The sequence below is a fragment of the Mesocricetus auratus genome, unplaced genomic scaffold, assembly GCF_017639785.1.
Source record: "Mesocricetus auratus isolate SY011 unplaced genomic scaffold, BCM_Maur_2.0 Super-Scaffold_4256, whole genome shotgun sequence".
Classification (NCBI taxonomy): Eukaryota; Metazoa; Chordata; class Mammalia; order Rodentia; family Cricetidae; genus Mesocricetus; species Mesocricetus auratus.
In genome coordinates, this window is record NW_024429182.1 from 47,383,802 (window position 1) to 47,400,024 (window position 16,223).

The window sequence follows — 16,223 nt, forward strand, 5'->3', positions numbered from 1 at the left end:
TGGCTAGGGAACTTTTTTGTGGTCCACTGTATTTGGTGTTCTGTAAGCTTCTTGTACCTTCATTGGCATGTATTTCTTTAGGTTGGGAAAGTTTTCTTCTATGATTTTGTTGAATATATTTTCTGCCCCTTTGAGGTGGTCTTCTTCACCTTCTTCTATACCTATTATTCTTAGGGTCTTAGGGTTTTTTATTGTATCTATTTCAGCTTTCAACCCTTGCACTGTTTGAATTGTTTCTTGCAATTTTGCTTTGTCTTTTCGTCCATTTGTTTCAATTTTTGAGTTTTTTGGTTTGTCTTTTCTTCCATTTCTTTGAGGAATTTTCCTATATCCTCTTTTATGGCCACTATCATTTTCTTGAAGTTGTTTTTAGGTCATTCTCTTCTGTTTCATTTTCATTGGAATGTTGGAGACTTGCTGGTGTGGTGTCTCTAGAATCTGGTGGTGTCATAGTTGTTTTCCTGTTTCTGAGTGTGTTTTTGTATTGTCTCTTTCCAATCCCTTCTTCTAGTGGGTGCAGAAAGAGCCCCTTACTGGTCTCGTGGTTAGGGGACCAGAGTTTCCTTTTGGTGGGTTACAAGCAAGTCCAATACTCTGGTAGTTCTCCTCTTCCTGGCTCTGTGGCAGTCCCCAGGCAATCCCCAGGCACTGCAAGGCAGGCCCAGATACAGGGCCTGGTTTACCTAGTCCCATTGCTGGAAAAGAAAACCAGGAATCTGGGGTGAGTGGCTCCTGCTGGGAGCAGAGGCTCTGTAGCAGTCCCCAGGAAGTCCCCTGGCACTGTAAAAGAGTTTTTTAAGTCACCTTTGGTCTGAGAATTTTGTAGAGGCATGGGAGAGATGTCAGAGGACATGGAGAACAGCAGGAGGTGTAAGATGGAAGAGGAAACAAGGAAAGGCTGAGCAATGCCAAACAACAGTAAGTGACAAACACAATTCAGGTTAGAAGGAGGAAAGCCCACCTCTGTGGTCTAGCCCTCTGCACTACAGCTCTAGGGGAGTTTGAGCAAGAGTCACAGAGTGGCCTAGAAGATAGGAGAAAGAGAGAATAAGAGCATCAGTGACTGAGCGAGCAGCCTGAAAGCCAGAAGAGAGTGTCAGTGGCCAAGTGAGCGCCCAGGAAGCATCCATAGCAGTGGCTTCCAGAAACTATCTTAAGAAGTGCCTCTGGGAAAAAGCACCTGTATCCCAGCCAACATCCAGTGCCATTTTCTGTACAAGATACCCAGCCACATCAACAACCACTGGAGCCTCAGACCTGCCTGCACATAGAGGAGTGATCACCAAAGCAATGGCCCCTTCATAAACTCCAGAGCTATGGCCCTGCCTGTACCTGTAAGAGCAACCACCTGAGCCTTGGGCTCCCATACACCAGGGGGTGTAATCACCGGAGGCTCTACCTTGCCTGCACCTAGAGGAGTGATCAACAGAGCCATAGCCCCCAACTGTACCAACTGGACTAAGAGAGACCCCCTGAAGCACAGGAACCCCTGAAGCACAGGCTCTGCCTGTACTTATTGGAGAAAGAGATGGGTAGACAACAGTGTAAAAATACACTCAACAACACAAAGCAATATTCTGCAACAACAAGACCATACCAAGGCAGATGAAGCAGAAGAAAACAGCCTTAAAAAAGTTATGAAGATGATTAATGCCCTTCAAGAGGAAATGAAAAAGTTCCTTTAAAAAATCGAGGGAAAGACAAAAAAATTAGAAGAAATCAACAAATCCCTTCGAGAAAATGCTATCAAACATATGAAGAAAATGGTTCAAGACTTAAAAACTGAAATAGAAGCAATAAAGAAAACACAAACTGAGGGAATTCTGGAAATGGAAAATCTGAGTAAACAATGAGGAACTACAGATGCATATATAAACAACAGATTACAAGAGATGGAACAGAGAATCTTAGGCACTAAAGATATGATAGAGGACATAGATTCATCTATCAAAGAAAATGCTAAATCCAACAAATTATTAACAAAAAATATTCAGGAAATCTGGGACACCATGAAAAGACTGAACTGAAGAATAGTAGAGATAGAAGAAGTAGAAGAAGTCCAGTGCAAAGGCACAGAAAACATATTCAATAAAATCATAAAACAAAACTTTCTCAGTATAAAGAAGGACATGCCTATGAAAGTACAAGAAGCTTAAAGAACATCAAATATACTAGACCAAAAAAGTCCCCTCTCCACATAATAATAAAAACACTAAGCATATGAATAAAGAAAGAATGTAAAGAGTGGCAAAGGAAAAAGGCTAAATAACATATAAAGGCAGACTTATCAGAATTACACCTGACTTATCAATGGAAACAATGAAAGCCAGAAGGTCCTGAACGGATGTTGTACAGACACTAAGAGACCATGGATGCCAGCCTAGTTTACTTACCCAGAAAAGTTTTCAATCACCATAGATATAGAAAACAAGATATACCAACACAAAACCAGATTCAAATAGTACCTATCCACAAATCCAGCCCTATAGAAAGCACTAGAAGGAAAACTCCAACCCAAGAAATTTAGCTACCTCTACAAAAAAAAAGGCAATAGACAATTCCATACCAGCAAATTCCAAAGAAGAAAAACACATACACAATACCAACAACTACAAAGACAAAAATAACAGGAACTAGCAATCACTGGTTATTACTATTCCTTATTTCAATGGATAAAGACACAGGTTAACAGATTGAATACAAAAACAGAATCCATCCTTCTGCTGCATACAAGAAACACACCTCAACTTCAAAGACAGACATTACCTTAGAATAAAGGGTTGGGAAAAGTTTTTCCAATCAAGTGGACCTAAGGGGGTGTAGCTATCCTAATATCTAACTAAATAGACTTCAAACTAAAAGTCATCAAAAAAAGATGAAGAAGGACATTTCATATTCATTACCGGAAAAAATCTATCAGAATAAGGTCTCAATTCTGAATATCTATTTCCCAAATACAAGAGCACCCACATTTGTAAAAGAAACATTACTAACGCTTAAATCACACATCAAGTCCCACACACTAATGGTGGAAGGTTTCAACATCCCACGTTCATTACTAGACAGGTCTAACAGACAGAAACTTAGCAGAGAAAAAAATGAACTAACAGATGTTATGGCTCAAATGGGCTTAACAGACATCTATGGAACATTCCACACAAACACAAAAGAACGTAGCTTCTCAACACCCCATGGAACTGTCTCTAAAATTGACCACATACTGGGTAAAAAAGCAAGCCTCAACAGATAGAAAAAATTGGAATAACCCCCTTCTCGTATTGCCATTTAAAGTTAGAATTCAACAATGCTGAATGTAGAAATCCCACAAACTCATGGAAATTGAACAATGCTCAACTGAATCTCCACTGGATCAAGAAAGAAAGAGGGAGAGAGAGGGGGGAGGGAAAGAGGGAGGGAGGAAGGAAGGAAGGAAAGAAGGAAAGAGAAAATTAAAGACTTCCTAAAATTCAATGAAAATGACTGCACTTATAGAACATAATAAAAGCAGTGTTAAAAGGAAAGTTCATAGCGCTAAATGCCTACACAAAGAAGCTGGAGAATAGTCACACTAGCAACTTAACAGCACACCTGAAAGCTCTAGAACAAAAAGAAGCAAACTCACCCAGGAGGAGTAGATGACAGGAAATAATCAAATTGAGGGCTGAAATCAATAAAATAGAAACAAAGAAAACAATGCAAAGAATCAATGAAACAAAGAGTTGGTTCTTTGAAAAAAACAGCAAGATAGACAAACCTTTATCCAAACTAACTGAAAGGCAAAGAGAGAATATTCAAATTAACAAAATCAGAAATGAAAAGGGGACATAACAACAGACATTGTGGAAATCCAGAGAATCATTAGATCATACTTGAAAAAACTGTACTCGACAAAATTGGAAAATTTAAAGGAAATGGACAATTTTCCGGATAAGTACCTCATATCAAAATTAAATCAAGACCAGATAAACAAATTAAATAGACCTATAATACTTATGAAAATAGAAACAGTCATCAAAAGTCTCCCAACCAAAATAAACGTCCAAAACCTGATGGTTTCAGCACAGAATTCTACCTGAATTTCAAAAAAGAGCTAATACCAATACTCCTCAAATTGTTCCACACAATAGAAGCAGAAGGGTCATTGCCAAACTCTTTTTTATTAGGCCACAGTTACCCTGGTACCCAAACCACACAAAGAGACAACTAAGAAAGAAAATTACAGGTCAGTTTCCCTCATGAACATAGATGGAAAGATATTCAATAAAATACTGGCAAACAGAATTCAAGAACACATCAGAAAAATCATCGACCATGGCCACGTATGATGCATCCCAGAGATACAGGGATGGCTCAACATACAAAAACCCATCAATGTAACCCCCTGAATAAGCAAACTGAAAGAAACAAAAAACAAAAACACATGATCATCTAACTAGATACTGAAAAGCCTTCCATAAAATTCAACACCCCTTTATGATAAAGGTCTTGGAAAAGCAGGAATATAAGGAACATACCTAAACATAATAAAGGCAATATATAGCAAGCCAACAGCCAATGTCAAACTAAGCAATCCCACTGAAATCAGGAACAAGACAAAGCTGTCTACTCTCTCCATATGTATTTAATATAGTACTCAAAGTTCTAGCTAGAGCAATAAGACAGTACAAGCAGATTAAGGAGATACAAATTGGAAAGAAAAAAGTCAAACTTTCACTATGCTGATGAAATGATAGTATACATAAGTGTCCCCAAAAATTCTACCAGGGAACTCCTACAACTGATAAATAGCTTTAATAATGTGACAGGATACAAGCTTAACTTAAAAAAATCCTATATACAGATGATAAACGGCCTGAAAAAGAAATCAGAGAGACATCACTCTTTACAATAGCCACAAACAACATAGAATATCTTTTGGTAACTCTAACAAAACAAGTGAAAGACCTGAAGGGCAAGAACATTAGGTCTTTGAAAGAAATTGAAGAAGATATCAGAAAATGGAAATATCTCTCATGCTCTTGGATAGGTAGGATCAACATAATAAAAATGACAGTCTTACCAAAAACAGATTAAATGCAATACCCACCAAAATCCCAAAAAATTCTTCAAATTCTTCACAGAACTTAAAAGGATAATATTCAACTTTATATGGAAAAGCAAAAAATCCAAGATAGCCAAAACAATCCTTACAATACAGGAAATTCTGGAGGAATCACCATCCCTGACTTCAAACTCTACTATAGAGCTATAGTAATGAAAACAGCTTGGTATTAGCATAAAAACAAACAGGTGGACCAATGGAATGCAATCAATCCACACACCTATGAACACCTGGTTTTTGACAAAGAAGCTAAGATTATAAAATGGAAAAAAGAAAGCATCTTCAACAAATAGTGCTGGCATAACTGGATGTCAACACATAGAAGAATGCAAATGGATGCATATCTATCTCCATGCACAAAACTCAAATCCAAATAGATCAAAGAACTCAACATAAATCCAAACCCACTGAACCACATAGAAGAGAAAGTTGGAAGTAGTCTTGAACACATTGGTGCAGGAGACCACTTCCTGAACATAACACCAGTATCACAGACACTGAGAGCAACAATTAATAAATGGGACCTCCTGAAACTGAAAAGCTTCTGTAAGTCAAAGGACACATTCAAAAAGACAAAACTCCAGCCTACAGATTGGGGAAAAGTCCACATCTGATAAAGGGCTAATCTCCAAAATATACAAAGAACTCAAGAAACTAGACATCAGAAGACAAAATAATCCAACTTTAAAATAGGGTACAGATCTAAACAGAGAATTCTCAGCAGAAGAAACTCAAATGACTGAAAGACATTTAAGAAATTGCTCAACATCCTTAGCCATCAGGGAAATTCTAATCAAAACAACTCTGACATACCATCTCACACCTGTCAAAATGGCTAAGATCAAAAAACACTAATGAAAGCTTATGCAGAAGAGGAGGTGGAGTAAGGGAAACACTCCTCTATTGTTGGTGGGAGTGAAAACTTGTACAGTCACTTTGGAAATCATTGTGGTGGTTTCTCAGAAAATTGGGACTCAGCTTATCTCAAGACTCAACAATACCACTCTTGGGCATACACCCAAAGGATGCACTCTCACACCACAAGAATACTTGCTCAACTATGTTCATAGTAGCATTATTTGTAATAGCCAGAACAATATAGATGCCCCTCAACCAAAGAATAAAGAAAATGTGGTTCATTTACACAATAAAGTACTATAAGTGATTAAAAAATGTCATCTTGAAATTCACAGGAAAATGGATGGAACTAGAAAAAACCATCCTGAGTGAGGTAACCCAGTCACAGAAAGACAAACATGGTATTTACTCACTCATATATGGATATTAGACATAGAGCAAAGGATTGCCAGCTTACAATCCACACCTCCAGAGAAGCTAAGAAACAAGGAGGACCCTAAGAGAGACATACATAGTCCCCTGGAGAAGGGGAAATGGACAAGAGCTCCTGAACAAACTGGGAGCACAGAGGATGAGGTATAGAGGATGGAGGTAGGAGGTAGGAAAAAGAGGAGGGGAGAGAAGAACATGAGGGAGCAGGAAGACTGACTTGGGGGATGAATACAAGAGAACAAGAAAAGAGATACCTTAATGAAGGGAGTCATTATAGCTTTAAAAAGAAATCTGGCACTAGGAAATGTCCAAAAATTCACAAGGATTACCCCAACTAAGAATCTAAGCAATAGGGGAGGGGCTACCTTAAATGCCCTTCCCCTGTGAGACTGATGACTACCTTAAACACCATCCGAGAACCTTTAACCAGTAGCTGATAGAAGCAGAAGCAGAGATCCACAGCTAAGTACTGAGCCAAACTCCTGGAATCCAGTTGTAGAGAGGAAGGAGTGATGAACAAAGGGGTGAAGACCATTCTGGGGAAACTCACCACAGAAACAGCTGACCTAAGCAAGCACGAGCTCATGGACCCCAGTCAGACAGATGGGGAACCAGCATAGGACCGAACCAGGACCCCTGTGCTTGGGTGACAGTTAGGAGGCCTGAGCAATCTCTGGCACCCCTTGCAGTGAAACCAGTGTTTATCCTAGTGCATGAATAGACTTTGGGACCCCATACCCCTATGAAGAGATACTCTCTCAGCCTAAATACATGGGGGAGGGTCTAGGCCCTGCCTCAAATGATGTGACAGACTTTGGTGATCCCCATGGAAGGCCTCACTCTCCCTAGAGATTGGATGGGGAATGGAACAGGGTGGGTGCTGGGGGTCGGTGGGGGACATGGGAGAAAGGGAGGATGAGGGAACTGGGATTGATATGTAAAATAAGATTGTTTCTAATTTTTAAAAAATGTTTTAAAAAATGTTAAGGCCTGACTCACCCCTTTAATCCCAGCACTCGGGAGGCAGAGGCAGGCAGATCTCTGTGAGTTAGAGGCCAGCCTGGTCTACAGAGCAAGTTCCAGGATACCTCCAATGCAATACAGAGAAACCCTGTCTCGGAAAAAAAAAAGGTTACTAAAATTGGTCTAAGATAACAAAATAGAGAATTTGTTAATCCATTACAAGCAATCTGCCCCGGAGTTGCATAGAGAAGTAGTGATGGATTCTATGAAAAACTGACAAAGTGTCTAACAAGGTTAGGCATGGCCTCTATATGAGCTCCAGGATTCTTTCTATACAAAAGGAAGATCTGATAGTTTCATAAGGCCTCAAAAGATGAATGCATTCCCAAGAGTGTGGAGTCTGAGCAGGTGACTAGTCCCTAATGCTGGTCTCTCCTCTGTGACCCAGGAGACAGGTGATTTACGGTTTACACTGCTTTAATTGGTTTCCTTTGATGTGAGTCGTGCATTCGGCTCTCTTGTTACATGTGACAGAGAAAATTCACAAGCACTTAAGGCCCTCATGCTCTACAGCTGGACTGTTGCTGAAGAAGACCAAGGGAATCTATCCTTGCTAACAGCAGCAATGTGCTCAACTGAAAGTAGTGAAGAAATGAGATACTCCTAGAACCCAGAAGTGGAAACATTTATTGGCCACTTCAGAATGCCTGGGTGCACCACAAAGTAGAAGGAGTTGGATCACAAGAAAGGAAATCTTTTCAAAATTTTAGGTCCCTTAGACTCTGCCATAAGGTGTGCTGAAGGGCTCAGATCCAGGCACAATTTTATAGGTTTACAAATGGCTTTGTCTAATCCTCCTTTGTGATTGCTTTTTTGCAGCTCTTTACCACAGCAGTCAGATCCCTAGAAGGTTGATCTGAATGTGTAGACTGTGTGACTATACGTTAGCGTATGGAGACCGGGGGCCAGCTGGGAGGTCTACCAAAGCCTTTCCTCATTCAGCTGATGTTGAAGTCTGAGAACACAGACTCGGAGCTGTGGATCGATGCTGAGGCACTTAACCTATCTGATTTCCTTCATCAAAAAACATTAACTTTGTAACAGTGCTATTGTTCCCTAGTCGATCAAATCTAATATACTTTGATGAACATTCTAGATTTGAAATCAGAAAGCATCTCCTGCTTTGTTTCCTTTACTTACTATTGCTTCCACACGGTAGAGTGGGTATAGTCAGCAGGGATTCAGTGAGAATTTCAAAAGACTGGAAGAAAGAAATTTTAATGTTTTTCACAATACAGAAATGATAAATGCTTGAAAAGATAAATTTATTTAGGCTGCTTTAGACATCATAAAATGAAAGCATGTACAGAAACATTACATGGTCATATCATTAGTTTTTATTAGCTATTAGTTATTACAAATAACTTTTTTATTCCATAGCCACATTAGGGAGATGGCTCAGTTGTGAAGTATTTTCCTGCAAGTATGAGTCCTGGATTTGGTCCTCAGCACCATGTAAAAAGCCAAGTGTTGTGGCATGCAACTGTAATCCGGTATTGACGAGGTAAAGATAGGTGGATCCTTCAAGCCCTCTGGCCAGCCAGTCCAGCCAAATCTAAGAAGTCCAGGTTCAGGAAGACACCTCTCTCAAAAATTAAGATAGAGAGTAAATGACACCCAATGTTGAACTGTGTTCTCTACATGCACAGGTGTACATGTGCACACACAAGATGCATGGCCAACATTGAGGGACATTTATTTTGGAGACAAGATCTCACTATGTTGTATATGTTGGTCTTGAAATTGTGAACTCAAACAATCCTCTACCTTATCTTCCTGGGTGGTGTGGTTGCTGGCATACACCACCAGACCTGGCTATGAGAAGCTTCTAAACTATTAAAATGCTTGACTGGGATTAGCAAAAAGAAGACGGGTGGAGAGGGGGGAAGGAATGAAAAGAGGGATGAATGTAGTGCTTGGTGTTTTACAATTACTCCTATCTGCATTGTTCCTAATAAACCAAGTCTTTCATATTTTGTTTCTGACAATGGTCCGTTTAATCATAGTTTTTTTCAGTGTCAGCTAAGTAAATACTATGAAGGGCTGTCAGTCAAATGTGTTAAAGAAAATGAAGTTATAAGAGATACTACTTTTTGATGTCATCTTTCAGTTTCCTTCTCTTTTCATTTCCTGGGCAAACAAAAAAGCAGGTTGAACCAGCTGAGAAACTAAACTTTCTCATACAGAAAAACTATGAGAAAAAGAAGGGGAGAAGGGTCAAGATAAGCTTTATCTGAAACAAAAGAAGAAATACTAGGCCCTTTTCATTAGTAAGAAGCAACTGAAAGCATGGCTTAGTGTAAAGAGAAACCTTTTCCTTGAGAGAAGCCTTCCCACCAGCCTGTTCTAGAGCCGCATCGGTCCCAAATAAACACACAGGAAGCTATATTAATTATGAAGCTGTTGGCCTTGCTTGTTTCTTACTGGATAGCTCTGACTTAAGTATTTATCCCATAATTGCTAATCTAAGTATTTCTCTTACCGGAGAGGTTTCCGGGCTTCCTACTCCATGGCGTTACATCTTGACCCTCTGTGTTTATCCTACCCAGAGTTCTCCTGGACTCCTAGTCCCACCTATCTCGGTTCCCTACTGGCCCAACAGTGCTTTATTGACATATACATAGGACTTCCCCCATCAGCTTAGTTAGAAATAGCAATCCCTAGTGGATGAGGAAAACAGCATAAATGTAAAGAAACGTCTAAGATTAGCAATATCATGGCTGGTTTAACCCAGGTCTCTGTGTGCTTTGTTGCAGCCATTTTCTCTCTCAGAGCTCTGTGGGTATACACTCAGCAGGTACCACTATGGAAAGCCAAGCGTGCCAGGTCATCAGTCATTAGAGTCATTTTGAACAGTAACGTACTACCTTATTGTTTCTTCTTCCTCAAAAATAATAAATTATCTTCCTTTCATGGAGAACAGGCCTTGCTTTTCTGCCCCTTTCCTGAAAGAATGTTTATGAAAAATATATTATGACTGTCCATGTGTGTATGTGTGTGTTATATGCATATGGCTATGTGGATATGTGCATGTGTGTTTGGTGTTTGAAAGTGTGTGTAGAGGCCAGAATTAGATGTCAGGTATCTTAATAGCTCTACACTTTGTTTTTTTGTTTGTTTGTTGTTTTGTTTTGCAGTTTGTTTTTGACACAGGGCATCTCACTAAATATTGTCATTAATGGCTAGACTGAATAACCAACTACAATATCTTCCTGTCTGCACTGGCCCCCATCTACCCAGAGCTGAGCTTACAGATTTACTCTGCTAGCCCCTGACTTCCACGTGGGTACTGAGAACCCACATCAAGACTCGGGTCCTCGTGCTTAAGTAACATGAACTAATGGAAACATCTTTTCAGTCCTACTTGTCCTATTACTGGTAGCACTTTCAATGACCTTCTCAGTGCTCTGTTCACCCACACAACAATGTCTCTGGAATAAGTTCTGTTGACAAGGAGACATTTGGAGAGATAGTCTTAATACCTAGGAGTCTTTGACGTTTTCCCTTTCTACCTGCATCTAGCATGTATAGCCCACAAGACTGCATTTTTTGTCACACTACACAGGATCTCTAGATTATAATTATGCCTCCACAGTGATGTTTTACATCTTACCTGGCTATAGGCTTTTTATAAGAGGTTTTGACTTACCCAACTCACCAAGAACATTGCTTTCCATGCCACGGTTCTTAAATAAGACCAAAGCAGGCACTGATATATTTTACTGAGAAACAATGAGGCTCAGCATCCTGGGATGAGGTGGGCTTTTGGAATATGAATAATAAAATAATCTTCTCTTGCCTTTCCTTAGCAAGAGATGTCAAGCAGATTTATGTCAAGAGATGGAAACCACACCTCTGTGCATGTGTTTGTCCTCCTAGGGCTCTTGGACCAAGCAGAGCTGCAACTCATCCTTTTTCCTGTCTTCCTAGGGACCTACCTCATGACTCTGATTTGGAACCTGGGCCTCATAATCCTCATAAAGATGGAGTCTCACCTGCAAACACCCATGTACTTCTTTATCAGTTTCTTGTCACTCATAGATACCTGCTATTCTTCCTCCATCAGCCCGAGGATGCTTTCAGACTTCTTAAAAGCTGAGAAAACAATTTCCTTCATTGCTTGTGCCACTCAGTATTTTGTTTTGGCCTGGATGGGTATGTCTGAGTGCTGCTTGCTGGCTGCCATGGCCTATGACAGATATGTGACAATCGGTAGCCCTCTGCAGTACTCAGCCATCATGGCCCCAAGCCTTTGATGGAAGATGGTTGCTGGTGTCTATGGGAGTGCTTTTCTTAGTAGTTTTGTGCAAACAGTTGCTTGTTTTACTCTCTCCTACTGTGGACCAAATGTCATTAACCACTTCTTCTGTGACATGCCTCAGATCATTCCCTTATCTTGCTCTAATCCCTTCATCAGCCAGCTGGTTCTTTTCCTGGCAGCTGTTTTTGTTGGGTTTGGCTCTTTCCTTATTATCCTCTTATCCTATGTCTTCATTGCTGTTTCTGTCCTGAAAATGGCCTCATCCAAAGGCTGTGTCAAGGCCCTCAAGACCTGTGGCTCCCACCTGGCCACAGTGACTCTCTTCTATGGCACAATACTCTCTGTGTACATGCACCACAGCCCTCAGCACTCCATAAACCAAGACAAGGTACTATCTGTGTTCTATGCTATCCTCATCCCCATGTTAAACCCTCTGATCTACAGTCTGAGGAACACAGAGATCAAGGGGGCCCTCAAGAGAATGGTGAAGAAAGCAACATACTTACCTCAGAAAGGGTAGCATCTGGGCAGGGGCCATCCCTAAGGGGGAAGCCAAAATAAGACTGTAGAAGACACCTTTCATATTAACAGCTTAGAAGATAGATGTGGTGATAACCTGGCTTTCTTGACTCCTGGTGTGTGTTAGCTGTTTCCAAGTGGTCTGTCTAAAACAATGTCATTGAAACTGAACACTGTTTGAAAAAGCCTGCTTCTCAGAACCTTCTGGTTATTGCAAGACCTTTGCACTTACGAGCTTAGTGCCTATAGTTGCCTACACAAGGTCTAAATTATATCAAGCCAGTCAACATGTTAGCATGGCTGGTGAAGGGGCCACAAGCCCTCAGCCCTAAGGTGAAGAACTATTTGAAAATATTGATAACTATTATAAGATGGAGCATTATTTTTCAAAGGGGATGGTCTCTCACAGTTGGAAGGCCGTATACCCATGCATATATGAGTAGCACTAATTGGACTCAGTAGGTCATTTTTAATGGAGGGCATGAAATTGAAAGGGAAATGTGATGATGATTGTGGGAAGGTTTTGAAGGAGGTGGGATATAGATATGAGCAAAGCACGCTGTATGAATTTATGAAATTATCAAGTACATTTAACAAAAAAAAAAGAAAAAAGCTACTAGGACTTCTAACTAGATCCCAGATAGATAAAATCTTAATATCACAGTGGTTTTTAGAATAAAGTGTGTTTCAGTGTTTTTTAAGAGCTACTACATAAAGAGAGGTGGCAAGACAGCTTTTTTCATTTCTTCACTGATTGTGGTGATTTTAGTTTAGATGCATGAAATAAATGTATGGAAATTGAAAATGAGTTGAATTTTTTTATAATTTTAGGCTCAAGCAGGAACATATAAAGAAAATAAATGAATGGTAAAGATAGAAGAAGGAGATGCTGGGTGGTGGTGGCAATGCCTTTAATTACAGTACTTGGGAGGCAGACACAGGTGGATCTCTGTGAGTTCAAAGCCACCCTGGTCTACAGAGCCACAATAAGCTCTAAGTTACACAGAGAAACCCTGTCTCTAAAAACCAAAATAAAAAGATAGAAGGGAAGGGGGGAAGGAAAAGAAAAAGGGAGTGAAGGGGAGAAATCAGGGAAGAATAAAAGGGGAAAATGGGGGAGGAGAGGAGGGCAAGGGAAATGGTAGAATGGAAAGAAAGGGAAAAGAAGGGAGAAAAGCGAAGAAAGGGAAAATTACATGAGAAGAGGAGACATAGTGGGAACATACAATGTTTTTAGGTTGATTCTCAAATAAATAATCCTTTCCCTCCATATTAAAATCACTTTCTGGAAGCAGTAAGATCAAGAGTTCGAGGTCACCCTCAACTATGTAGTGGATTTTAGGTCAGACTGGGCTATCTGATACCCCATCTAATTATATAAGTCTTGATCGTATTTGTACATGAAATCTTTATGAGGGGTAGACAGAGAAAATAAAGGAAGAAAAAATACAGATACATCAAAAAAAACATGGATATGAAGGTGGGGTATGCAGAGGAGGGAATGGGAGATACAGATAAAAGAATTGAATTCAGCTTCTGCTTGCCTCTCTGGGATCTTCTGGCCTGAGGACTAAGCAACCAGGAACCTGCGGAGACTACAGGTCTACCCCTGCCTCCACTCAGGTCAGAGATCAGAGGTGAGCTCCGGCCCCACCTCAGGCTGAGTTCCTTCCACTTGCCCACTAGGGGATCTCCTGGCCAGGGGACTGCAGACAGGTCCACTCGCCCCCGGCTCACCAGGCAACCTCCAGTCTGCTGATAGCACTGTCCTAATTCAGCTCCCATCCCCGTACCCCCCACACCAGCCCACCTCACCCAGAAGAGGGAGTACCTGCACCCACCATGAGACCCATAAGAGTATTGGACCTGCTTGCACCCACTGAAAGAGAACCTTGGAGCTGTATCTACCAGGAAAGAGACCCCACCTGTACCCACTGGAAGAAGGGATGGGAAGACAACAACATAAGAACAGTTTCAACAACAGTTCTGAGAGGAAAGTTCATAGCACTAAGTGCCCAAATGAAGAAACTTGAGAATAGCCACACTAGAGAATTAACAGAACACCTGAAAGCTCTAGAACAAAAAGAAATAAACTCACCCAGAAGGAGTAGACAACAGTAAATAATCAAATTGAGAGCTGAAATCAATAAAGTTAAAACCTAGAAAACAATACAAAGAATCAATGAAACAAAGAGTTGGTTCTTCGAGAAAATCAACAAGATTGACAAACCTTTACCCAAACTTACCAAAAGACAGAGAGAGAACATGCAAATTCACAAAATCAGAAATAAAAAGGGGGAAATACTTTGAAAAACTGTACTCCACAGAATTCTAAAATTTAAAGGAAATGGACAATTTTCTGGATAGATATCACTTACCAAAATTAAATCAAGAACAGATAAGCAATTTAAACAGACCTATAAAATAGAAGCAGTCATCAAAAGTCTCCCAACCAAAAAAATCGCATGGCTAGATAGCTTCAGTGCAGACTTCTATTAGAAATTCAAAGAAGAGCTAATTCCAATATTCAACATGTTCCACATGGTAAAAGCAGAAGGTTCATTGCCAAACTCTTTTTACAAGGCTACAATTACCTTAGTACCCAAACCATACAAAGACACAACTAAGAAAGAGAAACTCAGACCAATATCCATCATGAACATTGATGAAAAAATACTCAATAAAATACTAGCAAATCAAATCCAAGAAGACAGCAGAAAAATCATCCACCATGATCAAGTAGGCTTTACCCCAGGGATGGTTCAACATATGAAATTTTATCAGTGCATTCCACCATATAAACAAACTGAAAAAGAAAAACAACATGATCATCTCACTAGATGCTGAAAAAGCCTTTGACAAAAACCCAACACCCCTTCATGATAAAGGTCTTGGACAGATCAGGGATAACAGGAACATACCTAAACATAATAAAGGCAGTATACAGCAAACTAACATCAAACTAAATGGAAAGAAACTCAATGCAATTCCTCTAAAATCAGGAACAAGGCAAGACTGTACACTCTCTCTATATGCCTTAAATATTGTACTTGAAGTTCTAGCTAGAGCAATAAGACAACAAAAGGAGATCAAGGGATACAAATTGGAAAGGAAGAAGTCAAACTTTCACTATTTGCAAATGATACTGAAAAGTGACCCAAAAAGCTCTACAGGAGAACTCCTACAGCTAAAAAACACCTTCAGCAAAGTGGCAGGATACAAGATCAACTCAAGAAAATCAGTAGCCCTACTATATACAGACGATAGATAAAAGGGCTGAGAGAGAAATATCACCCTTCACAATAGCCACAAACAACATAAAATACCTTGGGATAATGCTAACTAAACAAGTGAAAGACCTGTATTGCAAAAACTTTCAGTCTTTAAAGAAAGAAATTAAAGAAGATACTGGAAAATGGAAAGCTCTCCCATGCTCTTGGATAGGTAGGATCAACATAGTAAAAATAGCAATCTTGCCAGAAGCAAACTACACAATTCAACGCAATCCCTATCAAAACACCTGCACAATTCTTGACAAACATTGAAAGAACAATTCTCAACTTTATATGGAAAAACAAAAAACCTAGGATAGCCAAAGCAACCCTGTTCAACAAAGCAATGTCCGGAGGCATCACAATCCCTGACTTCAAGCTCTATCATAGAGCTGTAGTCCTGAAAACAGCTTGGTATTGGCACAAAAATAGACTGGTAGACGAATGGAACTGAAATGAACATCTTGATATTACCTCACACACCTACGAACACCTGATTTTTAACAAAGAAGCTAAAACTATACAATGGAAAAAAGAAAACATCTTCAGCAGATGGTGCTGGCATCTGATACTGGCATGTAGAAAATTGCAGATGGATCCATGTCTATTGCCAGCACAAAACTTAAGTCCAAATGTATCAAAGATCTCAACATCAATACAACCACACTAAAACTCTTAGAAGAGAAAGAGAGAGGTATCCTTGAACAAATTGGTACAGGATACCTCTTCCTGAACATAACACCAGTACCATAGACAC

The 16,223-nt window shown here is 39.9% G+C and overlaps 1 pseudogene; it reads left to right on the top strand.

The window, feature by feature from the left end:
• The first annotated feature begins 11,229 nt into the window (after window positions 1-11,229).
• Window positions 11,230-12,244, top strand: LOC101844062 (annotated as a pseudogene).
• The last annotated feature ends 3,979 nt before the right edge of the window (window positions 12,245-16,223 follow it).